Genomic DNA, 20,451 nt, shown 5'->3' on the forward strand with positions numbered 1-20,451 from the left:
TTAGACTCCATTTCCCAATTGTACAATGAAGGAACTGAAGAACCATGCACAACACAACTGAATGCTTCCTAGTCCTGTGGCATTCCCATGATTATTTGGGGAGTAGTCTGTGGTGATCCACAGTTTTGTCACTGGCTGATTTTGAGAATATTAGGTCATCAGACTTTTCTTCCCAGCTTTAGCCTTTAGTCTCTGCAGAAACCTATTGAGTATTATAGCAATGCGCCACTGATATATCTCTCGCATGAAAGGTGTTGTGGATTGAATTGTGTCCTCTGTGAGACGCACCCCCCCCCCCCCCCACACACACACCACATGCGTCGCTTGATTGGGCCATAACTCTCAATGGCTTGGTGTTGGCCTCCACAGCTTGGCATTTGTGTCATGGTGCAATCACTACCCACCCCACCCAGGATGTGATCTGACAAGCAGTTGTAAGGCGAGGAAGGTGGGTTGCCACACCCTTACTCTGGGCACAGCCCTGATGCAGTGTAGGACAGGAGTTTCCGCGGAGTGAGGAATCACCTTTTATTTCATAAAAAAGAAAGGGAGAAAGAGTCAAGTAGAGGCGGAGAACTCATTACCACCAAGAAAATAGTCAGGAGTTGAGCATGTCCTTTGGGTCCAGTGCCCCTCCACAGGGAACCTCCTGGACCCAGACCCAGGGGAAGACGAAGACAGATGGAGACTCCGAGGAATGCTGGGCCCCCAGATGTTGAAAGGAGACAAGAACCTTGTCAAGAGTTGATGGAGAAAGTCTGCCACTGCTGTCAGTGCTCTCCATTCAGAAGCCATCTACTTGGAGCCTCTCTTTTGGAGCAGCACTAGAGAACTGAACCAGAAGGCAAGCATTCTATCCACAAATCAACAATACCTCAGTCGTGTTCTCACTGTCCCTACTAAATCTTCAACTTAACCTTGTTGCTACCTGGGGAACTTACCTGCAGAGCTTGGTGAAAACTGTGCTTACCGGGTGACACCTCCCACAGAGTCTAACTTAATAGGGCTTTGGTGGAGTCCAAGGAGCCCTGGCAGCACTGCAGGGGGCTAGGTGTTGAGCTTCTAACCAATCACATGGCTGTTCAGACCTATCATCTGCTTCAAGGGAGAAAAAGATGAAGCTATCTCCTCCCATAAAGATTTCGAGTCGCATTGTCTACAGATGGGCTTTGGGTCTCCACTACATTACCCCTCATTCACATCGATATAATTGTTTGTGTTGGATCTTTTGGTACCTGATACCCAATGTCATTGACACCTCATGATCGCCCAGGCTGGTGTGCTTCTTCCATGTGGGCTGTTGCTTCCCTGCTTGATGGCTGCTTGTTTAACTTCAAGCCTTTCAAACCCCAGGTGCTATATCTTTTGATAGCCAGCCTCCATCTACTTTCTTCACCACATTGCTTATGCACCCATTTGCCTTTAGAGATATAGTTAGGAAAGTATCAAAGAGTGCCAGGGTATTTGAACAAAGTGTTCTTGTGTTTAGGGAGGCCTTAAGTAGAGACCCAGAGTCTATCTATTATCTAATATTTAATATATAAATATATGTACATTGACCTCTATCTCTTTCACTATAAATTAATATTTACATATACACATGGATATAATTATACTTCTATAAATAGCTTTTGCTTCCTACTTTACTGTATTTCCTTTCACCTTGCTCCTGTCCCACCATCATGCTCAGCTCTAAGTAATTCCTCTGGGATACATTGCATTTGATCAAACCCCACCAGGCTTTATACCTCCTCCACGTTATCAATTTTAGATCTCTTATTCCCTTATCCCTGAGTTTGGAAACCCAAAACCCATCTGTAGGCAATTGAACATCCCCCCCACAGAAAGGTTACAAGGAAGGGCCAATTCAACCAGGGTGCAGTATAGCACCGATGCTCTGGTTCCAAATGCTTCCTCCCCCCACAACCATGACCCATTTATACCTTACAAATATGGCTAAACTGCAATACACACATTGGTACAGATAAGAGGTCTGGACACATAGAACTCAGCACAGATAAAACCCTCAGGAACAGTAGTGGGAGTAGCAATATCATGCAGTAGAGGAATGGGGGATTCTGGAGGGAAGCGGAAGAAAGGGGAAGGTTGGATATATAGACCACCCCCCAGAGGGATAAATATCAGAAATGTAGGTAAAGAGAGACAACAGACAGTGTAAGGCATGAAATAACAATAATATATAATTTATGAAAGATTCATGAGGGTGGGTAGGTAGGGGAGGGAAGGAAAGGGAAGGGAAAAAAGAGGAGCTGACACCGAGGTATCAAGTAGAAAGAAAATATTTTGGAAATGTTCATGGCAACATATGTACAAGTGCGCTTAATACAATTCAATGATGAGTTGTTATAAGATTTGGAAGAGCCCCTCAATAAAATAATTAAAAATAAAATTCTATTCTCTATCAGTTGGAATTGATGTAATGGCAATGGGTTTGCCTCTGGCTTTGTGGGTGGAGGCCCAAGACACTGTGCTTTTTTAAGGGCACCCTGGTGTTAGTTTAGTGTGATAGCACACCACCAAGCCCAGTTGTGTAAACAGTGCTTCTCTTGTTAAAGACGTATAACATGAGCATTATGCCAAGCATCTCATGCTGTCAATGAAAAGAAGTGCTTTTCTTTCTAGCCTTTCCACAGTCTCTACTTAAGAGCCCAAGCCCCGCTCCCAGTTCTCCCTATGTACATGATCCTGTCTTTCTGTTAGGAGCCTTATAGCATCTGGAGGCTTCCAGGGGCTCTTCCTTCCTGCGTCTCTGTCTCACCCTCGCTCACTCTTTTGTTTTTGTTTGGGATGAACTTGTATGCCACCAAAGATTCCAAGTTCATTTCAATATTACTACTTTTCCTCCTCTTTATTTTTTTTTTAATTTAAAGTCAGCCAGACTACTATTTAGGTTTGAGGGATAAGAAACTGGAGGGATTGCCTTGTTTTTATTTTTGAAGAAACATACTATGTATGTATGTATATATGTCTATCTATCTCTCTATCTATCTATCTTGTGTTATTCTGGGTGGACTAAAGAAACAAATTCATAGACACATTTGTGTATAAGAAAGAACTTTATATATAAGAGCAATTGAATATTGAGAAAACATCCCAACTCAGTCCAAATCAAGTACATAAGTCTGATATTAGCCCATATGTTCGATACCAATCTATTAATTCCTCTTCAGACTCACGAAACACATGCAACAATGCCAAATGCATTAAGATCACAGGCCAGTGGGTGGGAAGTCTTGTGGATCCAGTGGTGTTGTAAGCATCTCAGTGCTGGCAGGGGTCTCCACATGGCTTCTTCAACTCCAGAGGTCTGACTCCATCAGCCTCTCTCCATGTTCTCTCCACAGGGATGTCTGGCAGGAAGTGAGCAGAGAGAGTCTCCAAAGGAGTGAGCAGAGAGAGTGTCTCCTCTCTCTAAGAAGGAAATACAGGAGTTCCCAGAATCCTCAGTCATGCCATCTTAGAGGCTTCATTGGCTGTATCCTGATTGACAGACTAGACTACACCCTTTCACTCTGAATCCTCAAACTGACAACAGATTATGTAACTACCATCTATCTATCTATCTATCTATCTATCTATCTATCTATCTATCTATTATCTTCTGAGGAAATGAAATCTATAACAATATCCTGTTAAAGCCTCCAATTTTCCCCCCTCCCAGTCCCTGCAATCCGTACTTCCTCTCTCCCTGTTCCCACCTCTGCCCAGGCTTTCATGCGGTCATCAAAGTCTTGTCTTGGTGTATAAACCACGTTTTCTCTGCTTTGCTTTTCCTTACAACATTGGTGATAGGCACTAACAGGTGGGCAAATGGTGTGATGCTACAGGTTTTGGGCTTTGGAGCCCAGTTCTGCTGTTCTGTGGTGCATTAATCTTGGGCACGTGGTTTTCCCTCTTGGAGATGGGAGTTAGTTTGTTTTGCTTTGTTTTAACATGTCTGAAATTGGAAGCCTTCCTAGTTCAACTCATAGGGTTACTTACCATTAGGATTATTGAAAAGAGGTTTGTAAAAGTCCCATGCTTTTACAGCCGTTCCAGGCTCATCTTAGGAGACAGAGTTGGTCCAAAGGAAGGGCTTAGTAGCTATTAAGTTATTCTCTCTACTTCTGTTAAGGAGCCCCAGTGGTGTTGTGGGCTAGGCCTTAGACCCCTAACAGAAGGTCAGAGGTCCAAGCATATCATCTGCTCTGCTTGAGAAAGAGGGGGCTGTCTGCTCCAGGAAAGATTTACAGTCTCAAAAACCCTTTATAGAGTCGATAGGATGCAGAATTTGGTATTTGGATCTCCACTTCCATTAGATCACAAAACCATCCTTCATTCATTTCTCCAACCTTAACAGGAAATAAGGAGAAGCTATGCTATCAAGGCCTCAGAGCCCGGCTGTCCTGAACGTTGAGAAGGAGCCTCCCCTGGCAGTGAGCAGGCGTTTGTTGGTAAGTGACTCTGTCAGCCTTATTTTGAAAACCTTCCTAGCTTTCCATCACCCGGGTGATGTCTCAGCCCAGATGACAGCCTGCCCACTCCTTCTGCCAACCTGGAGGGGAAAAAGTATATATACAGATACATATGATATCATTATTTGCCTATTTTACAAAGAAGGGCGCCAAGGCAGAGAGTTTATTTGCCAAAGGTAATCACACACACACATACACACACAGACTTCAAAAATTTGAATGGATAATCTTCATTTACAAGCATCAGGGTGATCTTGTGATCGAACTCTATACAATGTCCAAAGAGGACAAGGGTCTCCTTGTCTGTGGCCCGCCCCCACTCTGGGCAGCCACAACTGAGCTGCAGGGTCTCTAGGTGTCTAGCTCTGCACCTGGGCTGCCTCTGAAGATGAGTCTGGACGTGATTATCACAGTCGCTGGCTTCATGGATGCAGTGGTCCTCAGTGGGCCCAGTGGGGCTTTGAGGTGGGCAGCGGTGGGGAGTGTAGATGGGGAGGTTTTGCAGCAGGTGGGTTGGTAGGAGGGAACAGGAGGTGTGCGGCTAAGAGTCCAGCAGCATCCTCGGGTGGTGAGAGGAGTCTAACAATGAAGAATGTTGGCAATGAGGTCAAGGGCCTTGGCCACTCTGTCCGACCAGTGGAGGGGCCGAGTGGAACCTGGATGGACACGGACCGTCTGGGGCAGGTTGGGGAGCCGGTGGGGTCGCCGCAGGCCTTGCCCAGGCAGGTGATCTGGCACGCGGTTCAGGTGGCTGGGGACGGCCACCATCCTGAGGTCTTCGATGGGGCGGTCCCCCAGGCCCAGAAGGCCTTTGGTGGAGGGCCGGCGGTGGGCATCCAGGGTGAAGGGCACTCGGTGGGCTCCATCCGCAGGAGTTACCCGCAGCATGAAGCCGGTAGCTTTGAGTGTGCTTGTGAACACTGCCTGCTAGCATTCATTTAGATTTTGCATGTTACCCGTTAGCGTTGTTTGGGGGTGGGGGCCCTGGGACTTCTCAAAATGTTTTCTCATGTGAAATCATGGTCTTCACTTTTACATGTGAAATCATGGTCTTCACTTTTATGCCATTTTGGCTTTCAAAAAGTTTCATAGGGGAACGTTCTACTTTCAGATCGTGAGGCAAGCCTGTTTGAAAACAAAACCAGTGGCCAAGTCTATTTCAATCCTGGCTGGCTGCCTGGCAGGGGTCCTCAAACTTTTTAAACAGGGGGCCAGTTCACTGTCCTTCAGACCCGTTGGAGGGCCAGACTATAGTTCAAAAAAACTATGAACACATTCCTATGCACACTGCACATATCTTATTTTGAAGTAAAAAAACAAACATGGCAAAAACACCTGGCGGGTTGGATAAATGTCCTCAGTGGGCTGCATGTGGCCCGTGGGCCATAGTTTGAGGAATGCCTGGGCCCTAATGGATGACAGGGTAGAGCCACTGCTTGGTGTTCTCCTGGCTGTCATCTTTGTGGAAGCAGCTCCTTCAGTGGGTGGGTTTGAACTGCCAACGATTCCGTTCGCACTTGAGTACAAGCCATTGGCACCACCAAGGGAATATAGTCCGACATTATGAAAATTACTGGGCACCTTGTAGAATGGGCATTCATTGCCTTATGGGAAAGCCTTTTCTGCTTGGTACGCAGTGTAAGCGGCTTCACATTTCTACTCCCATAAATGACAGTGACAGCAGCAGGGTCCTTTTTGTCTAAGAACAACCTACATGTGGCTTATAGCTTCCACAGTGCTGCATAAACTTTCAAATCTCACAATGCCCTTGATGGATGGGAATGGGGCTTTAAATATCATATTACCCAGAAACTCATAACCTTTGGAAGTTCGTGGAGCAGCAACAGAAGCGTAGAAATCAAAGAAAGAAAAGGATTACTAATTCGGATCAAAATATTTTTCCAATAAGGACAAAGGAAAGAAGTCTATATTTCAGTGTCTTCTTCCCTTTGTTCTTCATTTGCTCCCTTTGTCTCCTCTGACTCCCAAAGAAGACAGCTCACTTACTTTCGCTGGGGGAATGCCCGTTACTCAGACACCGGAAAAGAACTTTCAGCCTTTTAAGAAATATTCTTTTTTCCTCTCAAAGTGATTAGTTCTATGCCCTCTCTTAAGATGCATATTTTCATGGTTTTTCTCCCTGATTAAAACTCAAAAAGAAAAGAAACCCTTTTTAATAGCTCATCTTCAAGCCAACAGCCAGTAATTCAAAAATATGATTTATTAGGTTGCAAAAACACCTATTTTCCTTTCTATCATGCATGTGGATGGCCAGCAAAGGTCTCTGGGAATCTGTTTCCTCTCCCAGTTCCTACTGATTATAGGAGCTTCCCCACATGTTTTTTGGCCTTTTTGTAACTCCTCCCCACCCTGTACCCTCTACCCCTTTCCTTTGTTTCTCCTTGACGAGTATCTTCCATCCTTAATTTTCTGCATAGCTTCTATCAGTTCAGGGCATTTGAATTACCTTCCAAAGATTTTCTTTCTGTCTGTCTTCATCTTTTCCTTTCTAAAGAGCCAATTGCAATATTTAACCATTTGATTGGAATCATTTAATACAGATCTCAAAGCAAGAAGCGGTTTCTCGAACATCATAGCCTCTCTGCTGAATGCACTACTCACTTTGATTGTGAGAAACAGTGTGTGAGTATATTGACACATTTTGAAATTTAAAAGAATAAAAATCCTACTGATGAAAAACAACAGTTCCCCCCCCCCCTTATTTCTTTCCACTCCCTAAACTTACTACCCAGAGGCAGAGAAATTTAATTTGTTTAGCTGTTTGTCCATATTTTGAGTAATACCCCACATTAAGTAATGCTTACAATGCAGTTCTTTCTTGTATGCCTTTTAGACACTACCAGTTTAATATTATGGCAGTGGGGCATTAGTTATTTAAGCCTTCTCCCTCCACTGCCCCACTCCCTTCTTCCTGAGTTATATTTCAGGTATTTACCACCTCTACGCTCATTGTTCATATTCATGAACAAGCGGCATAAATCCATTTTATTGCTGTTAGGTCCTATTCTTGAGCCCTCTTTTGTGTGGCTTTTAATTCTTCTTGGAATTGAAGAATTGCCTTGTTTTATTTGCTTAGTTCATATCTTGAGATATAAAAGATATAAGAGCTTCTGTGAACTATCACTCTGTGTATTTACCCCTGTGCTCTAACATGATCTGTCAAACTGGAAATAACTTTCCCATAGCACATTGATCAGTAGCCCCCTGCCCCTCCAGCCCCACTGGGAACATTTTCTTCCCAACATGCTCTTGCTACCTAGGGCTGTTTCACAGCTGTCATTCTGGAACATTCTTTCACTAACTTCTGGGAGCTGAATTTCGTTTCCCATATCCTGTTTTCGGTATGGCAAGTCTTCCTTTTTACCAACTTGTGTGTGTGTGTGTGTGTGTGTGTGTGTGTATGTGTGTGTGTGTGTATGTGTGTGTGTGTGTGTGTGTGTGTAGCACATTCTCTAGTAGTTTCCTGAGGATGAGTACTTATAAAAGGTGTAACTTTTGAGCTTTTGGACACCAGAAAATGTCAGCCTTAATAGGTCACTTTTCTGGATATGATATTTTAGCATGGAGATAATTTTGTCTCAGAATTTCCAAGACATTTCTCTATCATCTTCTAATTTCCCATGTTTCAGGTGGAAGTCCGATGTTATTCTGACACCAGACTCTGAGTCAGCGGTATTGATTTCCTTGTTTGTCACTTTCAGGATTATTTCTTCTTCTCTGGGATGTGCCTTTCCCAGGTTTCTGGAGTAAAGGGAACCCTCGGTTCTGTGCTTCATGGTGCTGAAAGAATTCACACAGCAGACGCATGTTTTGTAATCCGAGTGAGTTTTTATGAAGGAAAGGGAACTCTTCAGGTATTACAGTCTCAAAAGTGTACGTGCTATTTCTGGAAAGCGTGCTAGGCTGTGTGGAAGCCACACTGGGGTTTGCAACTGGATGTGCAAAACCACCTGGAAAGAACAGAAAGTGTGAAACCCCCACATGCTGAACTGGACAACTACTGGAGGCAAAGGGGGTAGGGTGCGGGGCTCCAGAGGGCCTGTAGGTGCTTATGCACCTGCGCATGTGGGAGCGACTCCCACCCTCCTCCTGCAGGATGCACCTGAGCAAGAGCAGTGTAAAAGTGAGGCCAGTGGCAGGCCAAGAAGGTGTACTTAGTTGTTCATCTGGCTTTTATTCTCTCCCACCACGCCCCCCTGGTTGGGGGAGGTGTGGCTGAGGACACTAGTTGATCCTATTGGCTGAGTCTAAGTGCACCTGGGTGATGTCATGTGCCTGGGTCTAGTCTCTGCACCCAGGTGGACTGGGCTCTAGGGGGTTTGAGTCTGAGCACACTCAGTGGATCTGCCCATAGGTATCCCATTGGTTTGCCTGATTTCTTTCTACTGCCTGTATTGTTTGGGCCCTTGGCAGGCACTGGGGAGAGAGCCCCTTTTGTCCCTAATCCAGCTACCTCATCATTGTGCTGCTGGTGTTGTATGCTGCCAGATTGATTTCTACTCTGGGTCAGTCCATGTGGCAAAGCAGATCTTCCCAAGGGGTTTTTCTAGGATGCGATCCTTCTGGGAATTCCTTCTCTCACAGAGTCACTGGGTCGATTCAAACTACCAGCCTTTCAATTAGCAACTGAATGCTGAACTTTACACAACCAGGCTTCTCATTTCATTGTGCTAGACCCTTTCAATCTGGAAGCTCATAGCTCCTCATTTTGGGGCTTTTTGGTGAATGATTTGTTTTTACTTTTTCAGTCCACTTTCCGTGTTCTCTAGACTTCAAAATAATTTCAGTTGATAATAATAGTTTTATAGACCTAGGGCCTAATACATCTCCTTGTTTAGCTCATGAGGCTCCCTTAACTGATCTTTGTGACTAGCTGTCTTGTGTGGGCTACAAGACATGAGAATAAGAAAACAAGACAAAATCTAAACCTTGCTATGCCTCAGCGCTCCAGACGCTTTCCTATGTAAATCTTGCTTTATATATATAGTAAGAGTAAAACTATGTTGGTTTTATTTCCTTTCGCTGCCTTTACCTTTTTAAGCTTTACTGTTAAAGACATCATCATTAGTAATGATAATGGCTCCCATTCTGGTTATTGTAATGTTTCAAGCCCTTCACTGTAAAGCCTGGATCACAACAGAACCCCTCTCTTAGGTGGTTGTGAATATTAAATGAGCTATTCCATATAAAGTGTTCATCAAAAAGGACTACATAGTAACCACCCATCCCCATTCTGGAAAGAATGTTCCAGAATAACAGCCCTGGAGTCTATTTCCACTCACAGAGACACTGTGTAGGGGTTCCCAAACGAAATCTTTTCAAAACCATGTAGACTCATCTTTTCCACAGAGAGCTGCAGGTGCGTTTCAACCCTTGACCTTGCCATTTGGGGTCCAAGGTTTACAAGGTTGCACTTCCAGGGCTCCTGTTCATAGTAAGTGCTTGATGAATATTTGCTATTTTATTACTATTTATGAATCAATTTTGTAAGACAAAGATGATCTCCAGGAGCCTGGTGTCACAATGGTTAAGTGCACAGTCACAAGCCCAAAGTTTGATGGTTCGAATCTACGCAGCAGCTCCATTGGAGAAAGAACTATTGCCTTGTTCCCATAAAGATTACAGCCAAGAAAACCCTAAGGGGTAGTTATACTCTATCATATAGGGTTGTTATAAGTCAAGGTCAGATTGCTGACACCTTAACAATAGCAGCAACAAGTATTACTCCCATTTTACAGTTGGGAACACCGAGGCTCAGAGAGATTGAAATACTTGTATGAAGTACCACAGCTAGGATGTGACACAGCTAGAAGCAGGTTTGTCTGGCTCTGAATGCCATGCTCTTTCTGTTCTGCTACATAGCCTGTGAGGGCATTCCGGTCTCTCCTTCTGTTTCTTTTACCCTCACCCAAGGACATGGGTCACTTACCCATGGTATATAAGGCTGTTACACTCACAAAACACTAGATACCATGGACCTCTCTGAAGACAGTCAAGAAATGCATAGAAAACCATCTGCCCTGAACAGATTAAGCATGCATGTAGGGAGGCAGACATATGAACAATGCATTTTTCAGATATGCTGGTGTTAGGATATGCTAGCAAGGCTAGGGTTTGTCCAAATTAATGCTGTGCTGATTTTGAGACAGTGGTTTATTGAAAGCAGTGCTAACTGAGATATGCAGGATGTGATAATACAAAGCCAGACAGGGTGTCTGCTCCAGAAGAAGTTGGCTTCTCCAGAAATGGGTTGGCCATCTGTGTTACTTATGCTACTTCCCCAAAGGAAAACTTTCCCTTGTGATTACACAGGCAGTAAGTACATCTCCCCCTCTCCCACCCCACTGAGTCACAACAAGTTCAGTCCCTTAATGTTCTCCTGAACTATCCTCTTTTTGTGGCCAAGAGCGGTGAGTGCTGGACTCATTCCAGGTCCTCAGACCCCACTCTGACAGAGCCTACACTTGCTTCAGGCCAGAGGATCGTGGAACGCTGGGCACAATCGGTCTCACCTCTCATTTGGGAACTGGAAAATGTTCTCTCTGACAAGCTTGGATATGCTTTTGGACAGGCCCATTGCCCTAGACAACGTTTGAACTAGAATAATAACATAAATTTGCTCATGTCAAAGAGGATCATTGCCTTTCTTTCCATTCAGAGCCCATTAAACATTTTAAAAAATGGAAAGAAAGAACGAGAATTGAAGGCGGTTGAGGGATATGTTATTCTTGTGGCCCTGAGAATATGTCATTGGAAGGAGGCCAACCAAAGATCAAACATCCTAAGATGTTGAGACTTACACATGAAACAAAAATATACAACACTGGAAGCAGGGATCAATCTGTTTCTTTATGTTACCTCATTCCTTTCTCATTGGAAATCCAGTTCCTGAAGACTGCCTTCATGTTTCTGGACATCAATAAAACAGCTATGCTCGTGGAAGCCAAAGAATCAGGCTTACAGGGAGTATATAGTTTCCATGCTGTGTCCCAACTCTCCTGGTCTTTTAAAGTTCACATGGATGCGCGACACTGCCTAGATCAGCCTGAGTAAATAGTGACGTCAGAACGAGGAGAGGAGAAGGCACGAAGCGAGATTGAATACCCACACTGAGGCCTCCTCACTTAGACAGTCTCTGTTCATTTACTATCAAATGCCTCAAAAACCTCAATGAGCTAATAATGTTTGTTCTTATTTTATAGGGGAGAAAATCAAGCCATTTAGAACTTGCCCAAAGCCACCTAGTTTATGGAAGAAAAGAGAAACTGGGGCTAAACCCAATTTCATGTCAACTTAAAATGTGTTCTGTTTTCACTATACCATATTACACACGCACACATGTACACACACACATAGAACTATCACAGACCAACTGACCTTCATAGGCAAAATGTGGTTATTAGGAACACAGGTACATAGCCTGTGGACAAATGAATGTGTTTAAACACTCTATGACTCTGTTTCTTCATTCATAAAATGGGAGAATATTAGAAACATTCCCCTTCCTCCCCCATAGAATTTCTGTAAGATATAAATGAGTTTCACATGGAAAAATAATTGATTGCTATCGTAATTTGTTATTTCTTTGTTTAAAACACTTTTTATTGTGATTTAAGTGGTTTACAGAACAATCAGTTTTATATTCTACAATTTATACATATTTTGTTTATACTCATCCATTTCAATCCTTGTGGTGTAACATCACTTATCCCACCCGTCTGCACTTCTTGTTTCTATTTCTCCTTCTTTTCTGACCCTTTGTCCTTGGATGAAGACTGCCCTTTTGATCTTAAACAGTTGATTATTCCAACATGGGATGAGTTCTGTTCCAGATAGGAAGGGAACGAAAGGACTGGTCCTGGGAGTCGCACCAATCTCTGGCCAACCCGGAATCCTGGTCTACTTTCGGGTTTTGAATCGTGCTGTACATTTTCCTTCTGCTCTATCCAGAACCTTTTATGTGATCTTTTTCTGAGACATGGTTTTGGTTGCTGGACACCATCAAGATATTTTGGCCTCAGAGTTGTAGAAAGTGATGTTTTGTCTATTGGACAAATGGTTTCCATGTACCTTTCAATTTTCATTACTCCTTTTTTCCTCCAGATGAGGGATTACAAATATTTACACCTGAAATGGCTGCTCATGAGCTTTTAAAACTCCAGTCACTACTGATCAGAGTAGGATGTAAAACAATGTCTTTGTGCAGCGTATGATGCCAGTTGATTTTGGTGTCCCCCAAACTATGGTCCTATGCCCTCAGGCCCAGTAATGCATTCCATTCTGGTAATTGGTGGTGTCTAAGAAGTTTGTATAGCTCTGTACCCTGTCTGTCCATCATATTCATGGATTTATTTACAGAAAAGGTAAATACAATACACATATATCCTCTGTCAAACCTCTATATATTCATAGGTTTACTCCTACTCTCCATCCCACACCTGTTTAGTCTGCATGTCTATCCAAGCATCTCTTTGTAGATTACCATTATTTCAAGATTGATATATAATGGTATTTATCAATGTTACCTTTAAATCAGAAAAATGTTTTAAATATGACTTTAACAAATATTAATCATTTCTTCAAATTTTATACCTAGGTACTATAAATGACTCAGATTGAATGGTAATGGGAACATTGGCAATAGACAATTTCATTTTTAGTATTAGGTTACCATCTGTGTTTATTAATGATAAAAGACATATATTGCATATAATTTGAAACTGAGAAATGAGGATAGACCTGTTAGTAGTCAGTCCAATGCAGGTCTGACCTTAGGGAAAAAGATGAGGCTATTTGCTCCCATAGAGATTACAGACATCCACTTGGTAAATACACTATAGAAATAAAGAACACAGCACAAACATAGTTCATTGCAGCATTATTCATAACAGCAAGAAGATGGAAACTCCCTAAATACCCACCTGTGGAACACTGGATAAACAAACTTTGGTACATACACACAATGGAATACTATATGTCATTAAATAATGTTAAAGATGAAACTATGAAACACAGCCAGACATGGATGGACTTATAGGACAGTGAAGTTACTCCAAAATAAAAGGACAAATAACGTATAAGATCAATGCTATAATGTATATATATAGCATTATATATAATATAGCTATATATATAATATAACATTTTTCTCAGATAGATAGATAGATCAAGGAGACAGTTTTCACCTCAAGAGAAACAATCTTTGGTGGTTTTGGAGGGTGTCCTGCGAAGGATGGAAAGGAGAAGCAATGGGATAGAGGTTAGATCGGTGTTAACTTTGGTGAAAGAAAATATACTACAGGAGGGAGATGGGGGTGAAAGAAGCAGGGAACAGAGCAAGCCAAGGGATGTTTAGTCAATTGTTTAATAGGGTAAATGCAAAAAAATAAATAAAACCCAATGATCTGATTGGTAAACCCACACCTAATTGATAATAAAGAGACAAAAACTAATAACAATAATAAAAAAGATGGCAACCTTAGAAACCCTGTGGAGCAGTTCTACTTTGTTCTGTAAGTTAACTGCTTGCCAGTAGGGATTGATTCCATGGCAGGGGGTTTGGTTTGGTTTGGGGTTTGGGGTGTGGTCATAGTGATGATGTAAGAATTTCAATTAAGCAACAAAGCCCACATGGAAGAAGCACACCAGCCTGTGTGACCATGAGGTGTCGAAGGGATCAGGTATCAGGCATCAAAGAACAACAAAAGTCATATCATTGTGAAGGGCGGAGTGCAGAGTGGAGACCCAAAGCCCATCTGTAGTTAATGGGAAATCCCCTTTCAGAAGGGTCTTGGGGAGGAGACAAGTCAGTCAGGGTGCAGTGTAGCAACAATGAAACATACAACTTTCCACTAATTCTTAAATGTTTCCTTCCCCCACCCTTCCACCCTTCCAATTCTACTTTACAAATCCAGCTAGGCCAGAGGATGTACATTGGTATAGATAAGAACTGAAAATACAGGGAATCCAGGACAGATGATCCCTTCAGAACCAGTGGTTAGAGTGGCGATACTGGAGGGTGGAGGGAAGGTGGAGTAGAAAGGGGGAGCCGATTATAATGATTTACATATAACCTCCCTGGGGAACAGCTAACAGAAAAGTGGGTGAAGGGAAGTGCCGGACAGTATAAGACATGACAAAATAATAATAATAATTTATAAATTATCAAGGATTCATGAGGGAGGGGGGAGTGGAGAGGGAGGGGAAAATGAGCTGATACCAAGGGTTTAAGTGGAGAGTAAATGTTTTGAGAATGATGAGGGCAAATGAATGTACAAATGTGCTTGACACAATTGATGTATGTATGGATTGTGATAAGAGATGTATGAGCCCCCAATAAAATGATTTTTAAAAAAAGAATTTCAACTTCTAACTGGAGGAAAATGTAGAATGAAATGTCCATAGATTTAATTAACTGATATCAGCTGGCATGTGGAGTCAATAACTCTGAAGCCAGTTAGTATTTCTTATCCATACACACTATCTCCTCACGAACACCATAGTTTCCTGCCTCGGGAGGGACAGTCAAGAGGAAAGGAAGTAGATTTGGGGAAAGAGTAGTGATTGCTTGATCCAGAGCAATAGAATGCCAAAGACACAAGAGAAGAGATCAAAGGACAACCTTTCCCAGAAGGGCTGAGCCAGGAGCAAGAACACAATGATTGGACCTCATTCTTACCTCTCCACTGGCCCTGTTGCTCTTGGAATGGGTACAAATGTGAGGCAGCGCCTGAGGCTCGGGACTCCTTTATGTAACTGTGTAGATCTGGGCAGGTTACATGAACTATCTGGACTGCCACATTTTAGGGCAAAAACATCCTCAGTGCGAGTTGGCAAAAGACTGTGGTCCTCCTGCCCCTTGAGCCTGGAGTTAATCTCGTCCGTCTAAGAAAGCATCTGGTCCTACAAAGACATACAGACGACATTCAGAGAGCCAATAGCCACCCATCAGTACACTTAATCCCTTTTGTCAGTTGCAGGTGGTGTGCAACCTCTCCAGCCCCACCCCCTCAGGATGATTTGTCCCTTCGCCAGCTCCAGGGCAGCTCTGCCTTGAAGGTCATGGAAGATGGATATTCCACCTTGACCGTGTATCTCCTTTCCTGGCACGTCTTCATTATTTCTTTCGTTTCTAGCCACAAGTTGTCATCCACCTCCCCATCTGAGGGGCAAGGAGAATCAAAGGCGAACATAGGAAGATCCTCAGGCAAATCCTGTGATTTATTACATTACACAATAGTTTTCCAAGTCCCTGCGAACCCAAGTCAGGAAAGAAAACTGGCTGAATCTCTCTCACAGGAAGATATAAGAAATCACTACCAGAAAAATGCAGTCCCAAAGGTAGGCAGCGGGGAGAAAAAGAACTTTCCATCCTGAATTCTAAATGTCAGACAGCCGCACTAATTCTTATTACAGGAAAATAATAATTATTTGTTGAAGTTCTTCTCCAAATAACAGGACATGAAGCTTTTAAAGAGAAATGATTTGGGGACTGTTTTTAACTCACTCTCTACTCAAAAATTCACATCAGAACAACTATTTTGAGTACAACTAAATGCCATTTTAATAACACTATATAATATTTCAGCGATGGATAGTAACTTTAAATTTACATGCCAGCTACGCAAACGGCCTTGAGTGAGTTTTCATTATCTCAAATGCAAGAATGGCAAGTACGTGGAGATATCAGTGTGGGCAAACCATTTGTAGTTCATTAAGCTAAAAGGATGCTAATCCATCATTACACTTAAAGCTGCACTTATTAGGGATGGAGATTGATTTGCTAAGACAAAGAAAATGGGTTTTTGGATTTAGGAAATGCATAAGTTGCAGCTGGAAATATACATCGTTGTTAATGATTAGCTTGACCTAAGAGAACACAACAAAAACCACTGCACCCTTAGAGCCAAGTGGAACAGGACTTGATAGGAATTCTTTGTAGGATTTCCTAGTAGATGAACAGGCCAGTGTGTAACCCTTCTGGGGTAAACTTGATAAAGATACGCCACAATAGCTTAAGCCCTGAAACTCAACGTTGGTACATTGTCTATACTTCTACACTCGATTTCTGCATGTTGTATAACCTCTACAACCTATTTCTTTGGTCTGGTAGAAAACGGAAAGACTTTTAAAGATGACAACTATACGACGATACTCTTTTTTTCAATTTGTAATATTTTATAATGACTAAATACTACAGCCACAGGTAGGTAGTGGATTAACTATTTAAACTATTTTAATATCCAGATGTCTGGATACTTTGATAGCTAGATGCTTTCTGAAGCTTTGATATCAGAAGACACATGATCCCAGTAGAAGTAATTTGGTCATAAGCAGCAACAAAAAGTTTTGGAAATTACATTTGTGCAACAACATAAAATCCTATTGATTTTTCTGCTGTGAAAAAATTGACCTAGGACTTTAACTGCAGTGAGTAGACAGTTAATGTTTAAAAAGCAATTATTTTTTTCACACAATGCATTTTCTCAAGGAATGCAGGATATACAGGTTTTGTCTCAGTGGGAATCAGGCTGTATTATTTAATTTAAGTCACATTGTTTACTTTTTGTAAAACATCTTCAGTTAATTGTTACACCTGTATTTTAGCTGATTTGGAAATTAAATGGGTAACTACTTGGATAGAAAAGTTTATAAATTTGGATGTCAAATAAGTTTAAGTGGTTATCCCACAATTCATCTTTGATGGTGCTTTTAAACAATTATATTTTAAAGATAGTTTTGAGATTCTATAATACTTACAACCTGACAGCAAAGAAAACATCATAGAGTTGTCGTCTTTAGGAGTCATTCCATTTTTTGTTCTTATTCATTACTAACTTTAATTCCAGGCATCTTACAATATGTCATGAATAATTATGCTTTCTTTTGCTGTCATTTATATTTTGAAAGATAAAAGTTACATGAAATTTTAAGAGTTAATGTATTTCTCATAGGATTAACAGAACATAGATGAAATCCATTCCTCCATTTATCCAGTAGTTATCTCAATGAACAGCTACTGAAAGCTTATCAAATACAAATCACTGAGTCGAGTAATGGTGTGATTGCAAAGATGAATGAAATACTCTCCCACCATTTCAGAAGCCAGAAGTCTAAATTCAGGATGCCAGCTCTAGGGATCGACTGTTTTCTCTCTGTTGGCTCGCAGTGTAAGCCAGGGGGAATATATTCGTGTCTTTTCAGCGGTTGTCATTCAGTGTCACTTAGAGATCCCCATGTGTCTCAGCATCAATCTTCCCTTGGGTAGAGGAAGTTCTTAGCACAGGGACCCTGTGTCCTGGTTTTTCTTTCTCAGTGGTACTGAGGTTCCCCACTTTCTGTTCACATTTATAGATGAAAAGGTGATGCTGGCTAACACCCCAGGGAAACTCCCCTTATTCCACCCTGACTCCTACCACTGGAGTTGAGGTGGTGACTTAGGTATGGGTGATGTGCCTCTCATTCTAATCTTGCCTCACCAACATAACAGACATAGGCAGAGATTTACTTACTACCATCCAGTAGCTAGTTACCAACTCATAGTGGTCCTGTAGGGCAGGGTAGAACTGCCCCTGTGAGTTTCTGAGACTGTAACTCTTTACAGAAGCAGAAAGCCCCATCTTTCTCCAGAGGAGTGGCTAGTAGTTTCAAACTGCTGACCTTGCGGATTGCAGCCCAGTGTGTAATCACTATTCCACCGGGCTCCCTTAGGCAGAGGTTAGGGTTTTTAATACATCACAAAATAAGGATAGTCAGACAATACTGGGTAGCATGGCCTAGCAAATTTGACATATATTTTGGGGGAGGGGGACACAATTTGATCCATAACTGGGAATACATCAATTAGGGTAATTAGTTAGCTCATGTAACAAAGTGATATAAAACTATAGTGGCTTAAATCAGGTGGCTATATGTTTGTTTCTTCTGTAGCATGCTAGAAATGAAAATGTCCAGCGCTGAACGCGTGTTCCTCCACCCTCAGTACACAGCGTCTGAGACGGCCCCAGCAATCACATTTCTTGGCTAGCAGGAAGAAGGAATTCAAGACAAACAACTCCAAGGAATCTCCATTGGAATTATTCTGTTTCACTTAATTGTTTAATTCGTTTTCCTTGTGTAAAGACCATACTAATGTAATCATTGACATTTTATAATGTCTTTTAATATTTGAAGCATCCCTGGTGGCATAGTGGGTTGCGTACTGGCTACCCACAAGGTGCTCAGTTCTAAGCCAACAGCTACCCTGTGGGAGGAAGATGAGGCTCTGTTCCCTCATGAAGACTTGAAGCCTTGAACATGTGCAAGGGCCATTCCACTCTGCCCATAGGGGCACTGTCTTTTAGCGTTCACTTGTTAGCAGTGAGTTTTTAAAAATATTTGATTAGGCTAGTCCCTTGTCAGCATTCTTTTAAGTAAAAAGATTATACTCTATTTTTGATACCTTGTTTTTTCCGGGCAGTTTGCATTCTATTTAAATGTGTCTTAACCTGGTTTCTCCAGAAAGCAGAGCCCAAGAACAGGCCTTACATTTATTAGGGAGTGCAACCTAGGAACCATTGTGAGAAACAAAGGGGTGGAAGAGGCACGGAGAAGCCATGCAAGCAGGCAGGCTTCATCGAGTTGGCAGCTACTCCATGTGACTGAACGCTCAGTCCTGCAGTCTCTGCTCTGAGGAGTTGAATAAACAACCTCTTAGTTATCTCGGACTGATAAATCAGAAATATTACACCTGGATAGCTTGTACAAACATAAATTTCTCTCCTCGTCATTTAGGAGGGGAGAAGTAGGAATTTAGCACTGGCTTTAAGAGAAGGCATTCTCTCAACGTCAGCTCTGGGTGAAGGTTCTTGCCTCTTCAGCTTCTGCTCCCTAGTTCCTTGAAGATTCCCATGTGTCTCTTTCATGTCTCAAGACAGACTGACTCCAGATATGCCCTACCCTAGGGCTGGAGACCATCGGGGCCCCGGGGTAGTCAAGGCCTGTGAAATCATCGATGCCAGCTAACATCACACCTCCCCAAAGACAAGCAGCTCCAGGCATCACATCAGGGCGGATTAATTAAATGGTTGACCAGTATGGCCATGAAATATGGTCTAAATATCCAAAGGATCCTTGCCAGCACAAAGGCTCCCACTCTTGCCCTATACAAAGGCAGCACATTCACAAATGAGATTTTTAACTTTAGGCATACAGGTTAGGATTTATAATACATATTTTGTGGGGGCAAGAGCCCTTGTGGCCTAGTGGGCTATGAACTAGGTTGCTAACCACAAGGTCCGCAGTTCGAAACCATCAGTTGCCCTGAGGAGAAAAAAGGAGGTCTTCTACTCCCATAAACAGTTCCTGTCGCAGAGACCCATAGGGGCAGTCTGAGTCTGTCTTCTAGGATTGCCGTGAGTTGAAATTGACTTACTGGCAGTGACTTTGGGATTTTATTTGGGGAATACACTTGATCCCTAAAATTCCATTTTTTATACACCCTCCCACCAAATTCATGTCCTTTCCCACATACAAAACACCCTGTGATAGAACCCAAAAGTCTTAAATCAACTCCAAGCCTGAAATCCCCTCTTCTGAATCCTTTAAGTCAATCATGGTGGCACTTAAGGACTCTGCCATCCTGGGGCAAAATTGCTCTTAACCCATTAACCTGTAAAATGATCATATATATTATTTGTTTCCAAAATACAATAGTGGAACAGGTATAAAGTAGGGGTGCTATAATAGAAATACCATAAATGAATTGTTTTAACAAACAAAAATTTATTTTCTAGCAGTGTAGAGGCCAGAGGTCCAAATTCGGAGCTCTAGCTCAGGGGAAACCTTTCTCTGTTGGCTCTGCATGAAGGCTCTTGTCTCTTCAAGTTTTTGCGTCTTTACTCTTGGAGACTAAACGTGTCTTGGCAGCTACTTTACCCCATCCAGCCTCTGCTGGCTGGCTTCATTCATCTCCTGT

At 42.4% G+C, this 20,451-nt stretch overlaps 1 long non-coding RNA gene across 3 annotated transcripts in view; it reads left to right on the forward strand.

Annotated features, from left to right (window-relative positions):
- The window catches only part of LOC142448420 (uncharacterized), a 298,254-nt gene that overhangs the window by 45,452 nt on the left and 232,351 nt on the right, over positions 1-20,451 (forward strand). For all 3 annotated transcript variants that reach the window (XR_012784522.1, XR_012784523.1, XR_012784524.1), the window contains exon 2: positions 4,361-4,454. This is a non-coding gene — a long non-coding RNA (uncharacterized LOC142448420). The remainder of the gene's footprint in view (positions 1-4,360; positions 4,455-20,451) is intronic.

Source organism: Tenrec ecaudatus, chromosome 5, assembly GCF_050624435.1.
Source record: "Tenrec ecaudatus isolate mTenEca1 chromosome 5, mTenEca1.hap1, whole genome shotgun sequence".
NCBI lineage: Eukaryota > Metazoa > Chordata > Mammalia > Afrosoricida > Tenrecidae > Tenrec > Tenrec ecaudatus.